At 36.7% G+C, this 15,398-nt stretch overlaps 2 long non-coding RNA genes across 3 annotated transcripts in view; both read right to left on the bottom strand.

The window, feature by feature from the left end:
- LOC136748133 (uncharacterized) overlaps nucleotides 1–6,757 on the bottom strand; it is a 45,683-nt gene extending 38,926 nt beyond the window's left edge. Inside the window, exon 1 of the long non-coding RNA XR_010816564.1 lies at nucleotides 6,366–6,757. This is a non-coding gene — a long non-coding RNA (uncharacterized LOC136748133). The remainder of the gene's footprint in view (nucleotides 1–6,365) is intronic.
- Nucleotides 6,758–10,695: 3,938 nt separating this feature from the next.
- Nucleotides 10,696–15,398, bottom strand: part of LOC136748132 (uncharacterized) — a 39,908-nt gene continuing 35,205 nt past the window's right edge. For both annotated transcript variants that reach the window (XR_010816562.1, XR_010816561.1), the window contains exon 5: nucleotides 10,696–12,161. This is a non-coding gene — a long non-coding RNA (uncharacterized LOC136748132). The remainder of the gene's footprint in view (nucleotides 12,162–15,398) is intronic.

Raw genomic sequence — 15,398 nt, 5'->3', positions numbered from 1 at the left:
GCACATTATTATTATTATTATTATTATTATTATTATTATTATTATTATTATTATTATTAAGAATGTTATCATTTGAATATACTTAATAAAATCTATAAATATAAACTTGCAATATTCTGATAATACAAATTGTTGTTTATCGACACTCAATTCAAAGCAGCAGCATCGTAAATTCTGCAAAGGGGCAAAATAAGAAGATGGCTGCAAAGTAATGCGGATTACTTAATCAACACCATTCAAAATACATATGTAAAATGCAGAGTGTCTCAGATTTCTTTACGTTTTAAAAATATAAATTAAGTGATTATGTCAGTTATATCACATTTTAAAATCATTTTGCCCCCAATATCTGTTCTTGTCCCTTATTCAGCATCTGGGACTGCGACTGGGCGTCAACAGCTGTTTCAGTCATATTTAGTTTATGAAGTTAACACTACCTTTAAAATGCTTGTAAAGACTTTTTAGTTTTTTCGGTTACCGATGTATTTTAAAGTAGGAATTTCCTTTAGGGATGAAGAATTTACTTTGTTTCTCAGCTGGGTTATTGCTTTAATTTTCATTAGTATCTTATTATAAAACCTAATATAATAATTGAATATATGACATTCCGTGTTTGAACCTATGTCTATTTACCCGTTTTTTTAAAATAACGTAAAACTCAACATATGATCAAAAGTGATTGATTTTCTGTTATTCCATATAATGTAAGATTTCAAATAATCTACTGATGCTTTTTAAATAGTACTGTATTTACAACTAGAATCAGTTGCATTATTGGCTTATTTTTATCATTGTGTACTGTGATGTATTTATCTTTGCTGTAAAAGAGAGCAAATGCAGTATTAATGAACTGCATTGAATTTACCTATGACAGAAAGGCGAATCGTAGTTGTAGATTAAACATGAGTATATTTTTAAATTTGCAAAAGCTGTATAATGTTTTAGTAAATGTATGACAAACATATAGTATATTTCGTCATCTAATGTAAACTGAGTGAAGTATAAAAAGTTAAAGTCTCTCTTTAAACCATACAATTTTGACTGTAAATAAGCATAAATATGGTTAATTTTGTATCAACTTTATCTATCTATCTATCTCTTTGTATCTCCATCTATCTATCCATAACATTTGGGCGTTTCTACTTGCATAGATGCACTGATTATTTATTTAATTTCAATGACGCACACTGTGAAGATAACTAACTGCAGAAACGCTACATTCGGGATGGGAGAAGTGTCAATTATATACTTCTGGTTATTGACATCACTGCAATAAAACCACAGTGAAGTTATAATGCATATCAGTTTTGTTAATGATCTTGATCTTAATATATTGAAACATGCCTTGATCGAATCAACCGTTTGCCAATCGTGGATTGGCTAACTACTCATCGTCTAAATGTCAAAAGTCACTTTCTGCTGTTTCTACAGTACATTACAAATGTGATCTGTTGCATTCCTAAATCAAATAATTAAACACCAAGATGTGTTCGGCTACTACAGGGCCACTTTCTATTCTCTTTAGTGCCGGTATGTCATAAAGTGAATGTAAACTACAGCTAACTCCTGCTTAGATATAGCTCCAAGTACATCCCCTGTGTAAGTCATTGGGTATTTCCTCATTTGTATCTAAATACTTTTTTTTTGGTTCATGGCCAACATAAAGTGAAAATGACCCAACTCTTTAACTAACCATAAACAATCTATGAGGCGCTGAAGAGTATGAGTGTGTGTAGGGGAGGGGTTTGAAGATGCCAGTGTGGGTTAAGCAGCTACATGAAAAGAGAATCCGATATAACAGTGAAAAACAATGACCAGGGTGTACATTACAGCCAACAACCTCTCCACAAAACAAGTGGCTAATATGACAAAAGCACTTTGTAAGACATGCCACCGAATTCAAACCCACAAGGATGGCCCTTTCACACGCCTTACCCCACTCCCACTTTGCGCCTGTTGGCAGGTGTGCGCGTCGCAAACACCCCGGGGCATGGCCAGCCCCAACAGGTGCGGCATTGAGAGGGTTAATGAAAGGGGGGCGATTTCATTCCGGAAAGGCTGCCTCGCCTCGTTAGCATTACACGCCGATCCACATTAATGAACGTGGACTGATTGCAGAGAGGGGGGGCAGGGTTGTTTAATTTAAACATTTTTTAAAATCCTTATTTTCTGACTTTAGGTTAGATTTTTGTTAAAAGAACCGTGCCAATTACCTCTGTGATCTTCTCTTCACATCATCCCAAAAGGGGACACCTCATTAAAATATTCTTAAGTGTTAATGGATTTTAAAAGACTAATACAATGATTTTCTGGAGGTGCATTTAAATTGGGTTGCACGGGAATCACGTGATGCAGTCTAACATTTAAGGCTTTAATTTATTTTCTATAATAATAATAATAACAGTAACATCTATAATTGTGCTGGTTATTTTATCCGGGTATCCGAGGCCTATGCTATTTAATAACTAAGTAAATAAATGTTTCGATAGCTGTCTTTTGATGTTAACATGGAAAGCAAGCATCGAAACCTCTGTTCTCAGACCATGTCGACGATTGTTTTGTCACGTGTTATGTATTGTTCATAATTATATATGTACATTGATTTGTCAGTCCAGTTGATTTAAAAAAAAAGTAGCGTCATGCACCTAAAATCATTCAAAGAAAACCATTTTACAAGATTGCAGGTGCATGTCCAGTTGTGTTGAATATATAGTTGATGATGGTTGTGGAACATGCTACTCGTTTTTAAACGCTGTTAACGGGTTAATACAACAATACCAATGTATTTGTTTTTATTTTGCGCTAATTCGGCTTCATGCTTAAGACTAAGGTTAGTGGGAATAGTCACTAGACAGTTTATCTCTGTGCGTACTAATTTACCAAAGTATTCACTATTTCTTTTGAAAATGTTGTTGGGAGAAAAATCTTCTGTGTAAAAGGTGTGATGTAAAACAAAGACATGGTGAATATCTTCTTGCGTTTTCTATCAATGGAAACGGATCACGTTTGTAATGCAATATTTGCTCTGTTTTATCTCAGCTTTATGTGAAAAGACTGCTGGGTTCGGTACTGAAGAGCTGGATTATAGTGATTTTTGTGGATATTACTGGATTGTCAATGTGTAGGCTTTGTATTTTGTTGTGTTTTTGTATTATTATTTCTAAATATATACACTCACTCTATATATATATATATATATATATATATATATATATATATATATATTAACACACAAACTCACGAGCATGCATACACACATTGACGATTATAATTTATTTATTTTACCATTCGAATCAAGAAAATAGTTTACGTTGATTTTAAGTTGACATTGTGTGTTTATTGGAAGTTGCGTGCTATTGAAAGCAATAGATTTGTTATAATCACAGGTACATTCGTTTGCAATTTCAACTGTCCAAACCCTTGTATTGTTATAACAATGTCTCCAGGTGGACCTAGCGAATAACGTTTTCCAATGTGCTTTGTCATGGTTCACTTGTGCATTGTAGAATACTAATTGTAAATTTAACCTCTGTAAAACTGGAAGTATTGTAAAATAATACATGCATGTGTATACATATACACATGCATTGCTATTGTACTGTTGTAATAGACCTACACACACACTTCTTTCTCAACCAAGGTGAAATCGAGATGTAAATCTATATTTTACAGGCCCATTGTTTTCATTAGGTTACCTATGAGGGGTCAGCAAGGTATTTATTACAAGTTTATCAATTTTCAGAATGGTGTCTGACCAGATTTACTGTCACTTGTGAATGCGAACCGTTTTTGATTACTTAGAATAACGCTTTTAAAATAATGGCAACGTTATGGCACAATCACTGTAGCCGTCCCAGAGAGCTATGTTTAGTGCAATTCAAAATGGCTCCCTGATGAAAAAAATAGTAAGCCTAACAACACAGCTGTTACTGGAGAGAGAGATTTCAAGGGAAGGGAAGGGGGAGGGAGTCACAGAGAGAGTCCAATACTTGCGTTACCATTCATTAATCTGGGAATCAGAAAACAAAAAAAGACTATTAAAGTATTAATGAAATAGGTCAGTCTTTCTGTATTTATGCAGATTTGTTACCTGCTTAACCATTCTGCGAAAGGTCATTTTCATTCTGTAAAAATATATAGTTTATTGTGTGTGAGAGTGTGTATATTTCAAGTGTATCTTTCGATGTGTATCAGTGTATCTAAATGTGTCGAAACAGACTAAATAAATAAACACATATGCGTTTTGACAGCCTGGACGCTATTCCCAGTGCGGTGCCCTCACTGTCCTTCCCTTCGTGCCTCTGTCGGGGGAGTGATCATACCATGTTAAAGTGCCCTATTATTTGCCTAACCTCTAACACGGGGGTCAGTGGCCACCATGACCTCAACAGATTTCGTGACAGTGGTCCTTTACAGATATTGACTAGGGGGTCCATTGTTCCTGTTTACTTGCGCTGATTTTAATAGATGTCAGCCGTGTTAAAAATAATGGTGGGTGAATGCAAATTCTTTAAGCAAACATTTTGCTTGTAGAAACAAGGTAGTTGTTTAGCTTGAAATTGTGTGATCCCTCATTTTCTTTTTTATGTTAATCTTAACAAACTTCCCTTTACTATTTGTCATAGAAAAAGCATTAAAACCAACATCATGGCAAACTTTAATAATAATAATAATAATAATAATAATAATAATAATAATAATAATAAACTGTAAAGACCCTTACATTTAATAATAGGTAAATACGTTCTCAATTAAACATTTTGAGAATAAAGTGGCAATGGTTACAATTTTATAAGGAAAATTGATACGTCTCTTATATAAATATGGTTATGATCGACACTTTTTAGGACTGAGCGTAACTGAGTTGACATGCATAAGTAAGTGTAAAGGCTTACGTGAACCGTAAACACAACCCGAATGGGAATTAACACACACAAGAAAAAATCAAGCATTTAATTTGTGCTGAATCGAATCGCCAATAGACGGATCCTGGTGTTAATTACCTGGATTATCAGATTATGCCTGTAAACAGTGCCCGATTATTGGTCTTTTACCCCCAGTCCATCCAAAGGTGTGCCCCTATAGAGGACAGCTATTTCAACATTGAGCCGTGCAAAAGAAAAAGACAAGTGTCACTTCTGAGCACACGTGGTCTGCAACAGCTTGAGTGACATGTTCTTCTTCTCTCTTGCTTGTTTCGTAATTTCAAGTTCATGTTTTTAAATGCTTAATTCCAATACACTGTAAAGAACAGATAAGTAATATTCAAAAGAGCAACGACCAGGGAAATTTTACGTTGTTTGTTTTTGGCTCTTTATAAATACATTTTTTGTTATGTGTTGAACTTAATAATCATTTTGAAACTCGACTAAGTTGACTTAAAAATAGGTTGTTTGAACAATATTCAATGAATGCGAATAATATATAATTTTGTGTTACTTTTTAAGAATAAGCGTAGCCCATACTTTCATCATAATTTCCACCGGGCTAAAACTCTTTTACTCCTGTGGCGATGAACAGAGACAGCACTAGCTACTGTTTTCCCCGATTAATTCACTCACAGCTTGCAATATTAAGAGTAAGGCGTGGTATAGCCTTATATATAAATCAATTACCTATTTAATTTGGATGATCAGCAAATAAAATTAATATATATATATATACATTGCAAAAGGAAAGTCAGTTATTTCTTCCATGCAAGACAACAAAAATCGGATGACTAATATATCCATGGTAAGCACTCAGTTTAAGTTTTTAACAAGGGCTAAAGACACGTACTGAGAAAAGGAAAAAAATCGTGACCAACATTCCTATACTGGTCTGAAAGTTATGACACATCCTGTACACCACCAAAGTTGTGTTGTAATAACGTTGTCAATATGTTCTATCATTGTATTGTCATAGCTTAATGTGTACAATTGAACTTTGACATGACACATGTGTCAAGAAAGAAATTGGGCGGCAATAACGATCGATTAACTGGATTACCAATTGATTGAACAATGTCGTCTCTTTCGCTGTTTAAAAAAAGAGGACAAGTCCAAATAGGTTCGATAACACAGCGGATATTGTGGGGTTACTGGCTGAGTTGAAAGGGTGAGACTGTCCATTGTGTCAGTAGGGCGATGCATTGTGACACCAACTAATAGACCAAGTCCCGGAGGTCTGTCTCGGGTCAAAGTGTGACACTAGACCAAACAGCAGCCGCCAGTGACCTATGATTTATGCAGAAGTCGGACCAAACAGCGCTCATCCCAAAATAAAACCGCCTTCTCAAATATTCTTCAAGTGCGGGTATAACAGGAGATACAGCAAACTTTATGAGATGCAATATATCTGAGTTAACTATTAAATCGTTTTCCTACCTTTGTGTGGTCCACTGTGGCCAACGGATCTCGTTTAAGGCGGTCGAAACAGCAACGCAGGACTTGTGAATAAGCCGACAGCATATTCTCCTCTCACAAGGAAACATCTTGACAAAAACGTGAACATTTCCTCTACTTCCATTCTCTTTTAAACTTTCTTTCCCTCCCTCGATATCTTTCCATCTTGCGCTCTCTCTCCCTCTCTCCCTCTGAATAATAATAAAAAATGAAACAATTGGTCATGTTGTCATAAGGTAACGATTAGGTTATAAAACCGTTCCCGGATCACTGAGGATTCAAACTGTGGAGGGGTCCCCCACATTCACAATATAGTTGTAGAACAGGGCAATTTGAGTGCTTTAAGCAGAGGAACCAGTGTGGTGAAGTTTGGAGTCAGGCAGCAAAACGGTGCCAAGTACAGGACGGGAATAAAGAGCAATTGTTTATGCGAAACAAAAGAGGCTGTAACGGGAGCGAGTGCAGCCCACAGACAACACCGAGTAACTTGGACCTGCAGACACTCTTCAGAAAACAAGCTTGAACCAGCTGCCCTCAGCAACATACCATTCCCAGAGCCTCTGAGCACATATAAGTTGGTCGTGTTTTTTTTCCTTTCTTTCCTTAAACAAAGAGTCAAGAGCATGATACCAACTTAGTTTCTACGTTAGGAAAACACACATTAAGGCATGCATTAAGGTATTGTGCAGTTTCAGCTTTGCACACAATGTACTGTGCATTAGACGTTTTTGTTTATGTATTTAATTTTACATTGTGTTTAAATAACTGGTTTTCATTTTCGTCATTCAGACGTTATTCAAACCATCTTCTTGCCTCGGATGTATTTTATGCATACACATACAAAACTAAAATTAAACATTAAAAACGCATCACCTTTAAGTTATACAGTTAGTCGTCCAATAAGTAATAGTGAAAATGAATTATTTAATTGTTTTTTATAAAGAAGTTAAGAATTCAAAATATGATATTTTCCCCTTTAAATTCCACCGCAGTCGAGCCTCCAGTCGCCAGAGTTATTCTTGTGCAGTTTCTCACAGACTTGAGTTGCAGGCTGGATTCCATTCACGTCCCAAGTCTGTTCCCCCTATTGCTGCTATTCAATAGTTAATTAAACCTTAATGGCAGCTGGCGATGAGGTCATTGAAGCCAGTCTTTCTCACACATTTTCATGCAAATCCATTAAACTCTAAACAAATTTAAATAAAACATCTTTGTACTCCTACTGTCTAGGGTTGTCCTTGTTTTTCTCCAGCCACAGAAATTCCTTGTCTACAACTGAAGCAAACTTTAAAGTATATTTTGTGCATATAAAGAGCAGGTACCCATTCTGGACTACAACCTACAGCACTGTTGTCTGTGTTTGCAGTCCTTTAAAGTTAATCCAATGATCAAAAATAAGAATACAACTATTCAGTCCAGCATTTTACATAAAACATGAATCAGGGAAATAAAGAAATGAATTAGTCACCAAGTGAAATTATTGTTACAGCTTCAACTACAGTTTTTGTGGTTCAACAGTAATTTATTATTTTCCTTTTTTTGTCAAGTATTTTAGATGCAACTATTTTAATAATAGTTAAGGATTACTCATACTAAGCACAAATGTTGTCAAATATCAGTTTTAATATATGTCTGAGGGGGCATGAACTGTTAATTGTACACATACAAAATAAATATATACATCATAATGTTTTTATTCATCACACCAGTCTTTCTATGAAGAACACTCTCATTCAGCATAACACCCACAGCAATAACTATTGTTTTGCTTGTACTGCTTCCTGTCAGTTCCTCCTGGCAGTGCCTCACTGTAATTCAATTGCTCTTATCTGCTGTCCAAATCCTTGCCTCGCTCTCCCCATCTCATTTAACTTTTTCACTCATTGCTAATATTTTTCGTAATCACTTATTGACTCACTTACTTAATCTCTCTTTACCTCCTTACCTTCACCAACATTTTTTCAGTCTCAATCATAAACCCTTGTTTTTCTAGACTTCCCATCATTGTTCTTTTATTCCTTCACTCAGTCCTTCTACCCCCCTCAGTTTCAAAGCTTTACTCAATATCTCATAACCTCTCTGTTTCTATTAAATATTCACTGACATCCTCCAAAACTGTTGCATTTTCTTATTTTCTGTTCCATTGGAACGTTGTACAGTACATTATTGAAATAATACACCGCACTGCATTTTCCTAAATGTGAACATGTACTGGTCCCATTTAGTGTTCAATTATGAATATATTACATGTTTGTTTGTTTGATTGTTTATATATATATATATATATATATATATATATATATATATATATATATATATATATGATTGTTGATCTACCATATTCCCTTATATAATATGTTGGTTGTCAGTTGGGAATCTTTTTGTAATGACTAAGGTATCTGGGTATCCCTAAATTGATCCCTTTCTTGTAATTATGTAAGAGTGGCCATATGGTTCTGTATTCCCAAGTTTTAGCTGTTGTCTTGCGTACATCTCAATACATGCACGTGTCATACCTGCTTTTAACAGCAATTGTCAGCTTGCACACCTGAACTGTCCTGCCAGCTGTCCTGGCCAATGCAGAGCCATATGGCCTTTTTTAAAACAAAAAACATTGCTTTGTTTGTGTTTAACCAAGAGGGAGGGTGCTGATTAGCCCTCTCCCCTTTTAAGTGGTAAGTAGGGGTTTATCTCATAGCACATGTGGGAACTCCTTTCACACAAAGGCATGGAAGAAAACCTTTCTGGTATGAAACTGGTTTCCATGTTAATTTAATTGGAGATTATTAAGTTCTAAGGGGAGGTTATAAGTCTATAGATTTGCAGATGGATTTTCTTAGGAAAAACCCTACCTTGTTATTTCCTTGTTGAGGCTGCTCCATTATTGGGTAGCCTTCACAACTATGACTGCTCATCTACTATATTTGTGAACACGCTCAGCCTTATTAATTTATTGAATTATTGTACTTGAAGTTGTTAGATATTTTTATAATGTATGTTCCCAATGGGAGAGAGAAACTTTAAATTTTCACATACATTTTAATTAGTTTGTTAGTGAACTGTTAATTCAATGTTGATGTCACTGCACAATAAACAAACAATGGAAGCAAAACAAAGACATGCGAAAAGGTTCTTCTTTAAGACTGAAAGGAGGGTGCGAAGGATGTGTGTTTTTTAATATATTCAATAGACGTGCAGTGAACGGGACTTGTACGCTATGCATTTAAATGCAAGACTCTTTTAATGTGCACACGAGCTTATCAAGACGAGGAAACAATCAAAGGACATAGTATTAACTCAAAATGAAATTAAGCCTATTACAATACTATCAATAGCATCACCATTATATTATTAAAGTACCTCGTAGTTACAATTTCCGTCTTAGAGAAAATCGTTAAGAATCTTGAACTTAATGGTTGAAAAGTAATATAGGAAGAAGTTACTTTTATATTCATGCATGCATTGATTAATATAAAACCGCTGAAAGCATATACCGATTAATTTTAACTGTTTTGTTGTAATTTAAATAGCGGAATATCCATTACACGATATGATGCGGAAATAGTGTTCACATGTATGTATGCCACCACACGCTATATAAGACAGAAGAACACAAATAGTTTCCTTAATACTGAATACCTTGTTGCTATTTTCGTACATTGATTCACCTAGTTCACGATTTGGGGATTTTGAACTTTAGTTTCATGAGGTGCTGAGTGAAGATTTTTGTAACAAACACCTTCTAACCGAACGGGTTTCCCTCTGTCATTGTGGATTTCTTCAGCTGTGGGAACTGTCCGAGGTACTGAGAGCAAGGGGGCTTTACTCTATTCTGCGGGGTTTGGGAACGATGCTGTTTTTCACTTTGTATCTGTGTTTTGTTCCCCCTTTTTCTTGAAGCGGTTATCGCATGGCACTATATAGAAAACAAACACAATACAGGGCATAGTGTAAACGGCTTTACTTTAGTAGCAATGCTTTGATTTTAAAACTTTTTTTTATTGTAATCGTCTAATAAGAACATGTAAAGTACTGCCTCCTAATCGTAATTAAAATCGAATAAAACAGTTAACGATGACCACGACAACACTGCATTTGTTTGAATGACTAGTAATCAGGACTTCTGTTAAAATATCCCCATCCAAGAAAACTACAATTTTCAGTCGCATTAAAAAATATATCCCCCCCCCCCCATAAATTAATCTATATATGTTATTTCCTGTAATATTTCTAACAGCCGACTGCATACATTAACATCATTAATAACAATCATAACAATTGTTAGGAGTTACAGATAAAAAAATCACAAAAAAAAGTTTGAATTAATTGTTTATTATTAAAATCAGAATTTCAGATATTGTACAATGACCTTTTTTGAAACAAAACATTTTGTGTGAAATTTGATGCAGTTTAACAGTTTACATGGTGTGCATTGTATGAAGAGAATTAAGTGTATGACTAGTTCAACAATTTTAAAACATAGTGAAATGTGCAATCATCCCCTAAACACACAGATCTGTGTACTTATTATTAGACAAAAGGAAATATTTTAATTCCAGTGTGCACCCTCCACTTTTTTCCATGTAACTGCAGAGAGTTTGGGCATACACTAGGAAGCCCTTCTCTCAAGTCAGAGCAAGCCTGGCAGCTTTACAGCTCCCACTATCAGTTATAGGTTTTCTGTCCCCGTGTATATTTGCTGGTGCTGTATAATTGTTTCTGATATTAATTGTGGATTTCAATTATGAAACAAACACCCATACATAAATACATTATAAATGCAATTCAGTCTTGTATTTTATCTACGTACATTAGAAACATTTGTATATACACATACCCACATTAAATTAAGTTTATTTATATATATTATGAACTTCACTATTTTGACTGTTTTGTTTATCATGCAACCCTGTTGGACAGAGGGTATACAATATTATCATTATTATTATTATTATTATTATTATTATTATTATTATTATTATTATTATTATTATTATTATTATTATTATAACAAAATGCATCCGAAATCAAGAATCTGTCAGAATTTTCCTTCTCTAGTGATTGTTTCTGTGGCTGTTGTTTAAAGGGTTAAAGACTGAATGATTCCATACTATTTAATGGCCAAGAAGCTAAACCTCCTGGTGAGGTCAATCAGAAGCTGCTTTAAATATGACTGTGACACTTCCCTGTAGTGATAGAGTGACAGGCATGGAGGGCTGATTGTCAGCCCTATTTAGGGGAATGAGACCGGGGATGCAGGTTTAATATTAGGTTCTGACAGTTGTCCCCCCTTTTCCTCACAAAGTTGGACTGCTGCTGTTTTCACCATGTTGGAGGGAAGGGGTACAGAAGAACAACATAACTGAATACAGTATTGCTGTTTTTTACAGCAATTTAAACTTTTTCTAACTAGAATAAACTGGAATCGGATACATTTGTCTCTGGCCTGCTTTCTGTCAGGATCACATGAGACTACAGCACCAATCACGGGCAATGCACACATTTCCTTTTTAAATGTGGAGTCTCTTCTATTCCCGGTGTAAATCCCTCTTGTTTTTGTGTGCCTTGGTGTCCACAGTTCAAAGGCTTATCCTGTGTAAAGTCCACCCAGACTGGTCCATTGCCTGGAGATAATTATACCCAGCAAGTTGGCACATGCTCTAGCGGAGGCCTTGGGTGTGTGCCAGTCTCTGTCTGGGTTATTGCGCAGTCATCATGAGAAGGAGCAGGGTCGCTCAGTCCCCAGACAGACATCACATCTCAACTTCACAGCCAGCTCTGAGGAGACAAGAAACAGAACAGAATATGAGACTCACTGGGATCAGATGACTAATGACTTACAGCCCATAGCAACCTGTAATGAAACACAGTTCATCTCCAGTGGTAAGACATTTCCAGGTTAAGACAAGAATCAACCATTTTCCTGCCCATTCCGGTTTCCTTTTTTGTTGATGTTTGATAACTACAACACTGTATATTTAACCTACTGGCAATAGAGGCATTCTGCTGGTTATTCTTTTCCCCTTATGAACAGACATTGTGACTGCGATACTAATGGCACATTCCCCTTGTGATCTTCACAGATTCCCTAAATTAGCAGCGTCTAACTCGCAGCACCGTTTTGCTAATGAAATCATCAAGGTAGTCTGTCGTTTTCACAGTTGAATGGCCTAGCAGGTATATCCAGCAGACAAGGGGCGCTGCTCTGGCGTGCTTGCTCTTTCTCCATTCACAGCTCTACCCTCAGGGAGCGCGTGAGAGAGAGAGCGAGAGAGGGATGGTGCTACATTAACCCTTCTGAGCACTAACTGCAACTATTCTCTCTTTCTCCCCCATAGAATGCATTTTTCTCTTGGCAAAGTGATTTTGCCTTGTGGTCCAAAATTAATAAGCAATATTTTTTAGTATCTAAATTAACTGGAAATTTGAAGTTCTAGTGATATTACATTTAAAAGAAAATACATACATATATTAGATTTTTATATATACTTGAAAGCCCTGCTTGCCCTCATGAAGATCGCAGACCCTGATATTCTGACTAATTGACTAATTGACCTGAGAATGAGCACCTTTGCCCAGTTTGCTTCCCAGCATCCTCTGTCCTCCGTCCACTTTTAAGGGTTTATCCATGGCTACTGTTGTGGGATGGTGAAATAACAGACGGGAATCTACTAGGTGTCAGTGGTCTGGAGGCACTGCACAGCCTGCAATCCCTGGCGAGACAGTGTAGAAATAAAAGCTTATTGTTCAAAAAAAGGCTCCCAGTCTATCCTTAAACACACACACACACACACACATACACATACACATACACACACACACACACACAATACTCTTAATGTTAAAAAGATACAAAAGTTAAGCTGCAGGATCTATAATTAAGATTTAGGGGAACCAGACGGGCACACAGCTTTCTGTTTTTAAATAAGAACCTTCTTTTACTAGCATTTCTCCATCAAGCCCTTAGCTCATCAATGTCTGATGCCTTTGCAAGCCTGTCCATCAGCCTTAACTCCAGGCTGGCTGAGTGTGGTCAGGGCACATTGCCTCCTGTGGCAGGCGCAGACTCAAATTAAAGAGGAATTTAATGAGAGCTAGAACACAACCACCCCCTCCCCCCCTTCCCGCCAAGCCCCCTCTCACCACCCCACCCCCCCAACACTCCTAACCATGCCAAAGCCGAGCTGAAAATCCCCTATAATTTGTAACACACCTCACGCCTTCTTAAGATGTACAACACCCCCACCATCTGCTCCCCTTGATTCCAGATAGCTTTAGAGAGTTTTCCCACCGCAGAGTACAGAGCTACATCCCAGACAGGCCTGACGTGCACACACTCTGCACAGCGACTGGCGGAGGAGCGCCGCCGGAGCGCACTGCAGCTTACTGTTCCCAGACACAATGTGATAATAAAGTCATTCCCTGTGTAACCAGACTGCTCTAGGGTTATGCCTCTGGGGTGGCCAATGACTTTATGTAGCCAGCTGGATGTAGCTTTAAAACTTAAATACTCCAATTGCTTAATCCATGGTATGATTTGAACTGAGCATTGGACAAAGAAAAATAACAGAAATATGGAAGGAGTAATCCTGCTATCTTTGCAGTGTACAAAGTCATTGAGCAAAAGACAGATTTATAGGGGGTGAAACAAAATCAAAATAACCATATATTTGTGGCCAGATACAATTTAGATTTTACAAATTTTATTTTTATACAAAAAAACAGCCAGTCTGTGTTTCATTTATATTTTTCATTAGAACTGAAGGATGACACAAGAAGAAGCATAAACACGCTCCATAGCAAGTGATTAGACTCAATTTAAAAACCCTGTTTCCAAACTGTTTCCAGACTTAACAAAGGATCATTCTTCAAATTAATCCAATCAAATTCTTCCTTTTTTTTCAGTAAACAGACATGTTTTGTTATGTTTACAATCACATTGAAAATGGTGTGATTTGAGTTTGACTGTGAACTGCAGGGCAATTTTCTTTTAAAATGAACACGGACTGTCTTCCCCTGGAACAATACTCCACAACACCCATGCCCACCCCTCCCATTACTAATGTGTAACAGTTCACTGTGAGTGTAGATTATTATTTTTATATATGCTGTACATTAGGTCAGTGTAAACCCCAAAATACATTTCTTAAAAAGGTTTACAATATACTGTTACACAGGTCTTTCACTTTTTTCTTCTTTTGCTACTTTTACAGCTAATAAAGATCTCTTTCTCCCCCCAATTTGGTATTCATGTTCCAGAAGAGTTTCTTCGCACCATCACCCATTTCACAGAACCATATAGAGAGAAGTTTCTGGACAATTTAATCCCTCCAGGGAACTTGGCAGGACCCTTTCTCTGTCAATTTTCACCCCTTCCCTCTCCCCTGCCCCCCTCCCTCTTTCCACAGCTCCACAATGCAGGATTTATTTCTTTTTTTATGTAGTCTGATATCTTTTTTCTCCCCCCCCCCCCACCAACCCCTCAGACAGCATGCAGCTTATGCAAATCGTTTGCCTTTTATTTTCTGTCATCGTCCCCAGACCTCAAACTTGAATGAGACCTCAAGAAAAAACACACACAGACAGCTCCCTCCCCCCCTGGCCAAACTCTTTAGCACCATTACACTCCATTCACATTGTATCAAGACTAAAACCACACTGCTTCAGGGTCTACCAAGGACAGGAAACCTGGCCTTGTTCCAAACCAGAAATAATTAATCTATTTGTATATCTATCTGTGTTTGTGTTTTATCTTCCTATTTATCTATCTATGTATCACTATTTCTACCCTTTTGTCTATGTGCCCACCTCTTTATGATATTAATATGTTGAAATATGTTTGGCATAATACAGAATGCATGTTTTTGGCATATGAACTAAATCTAGTCAAAAAATAATGTGTGCTGCCCCCTTCAAAGTTTGCCATAATATTGTACAGTGATCTGTCAGGAGCCGGAGAATCCAAATGAAATGTGTGTGAGCATTGAGAGATGGAGACTTGGGGGGGGGGGGCAG

This window comes from Amia ocellicauda, chromosome 4 (assembly GCF_036373705.1).
Source record: "Amia ocellicauda isolate fAmiCal2 chromosome 4, fAmiCal2.hap1, whole genome shotgun sequence".
NCBI classification, from domain to species: Eukaryota; Metazoa; Chordata; class Actinopteri; order Amiiformes; family Amiidae; genus Amia; species Amia ocellicauda.
The sequence above is the reverse complement of the archived record's forward strand: the minus strand, read 5'-3'. Positions and strand labels throughout refer to the sequence as shown.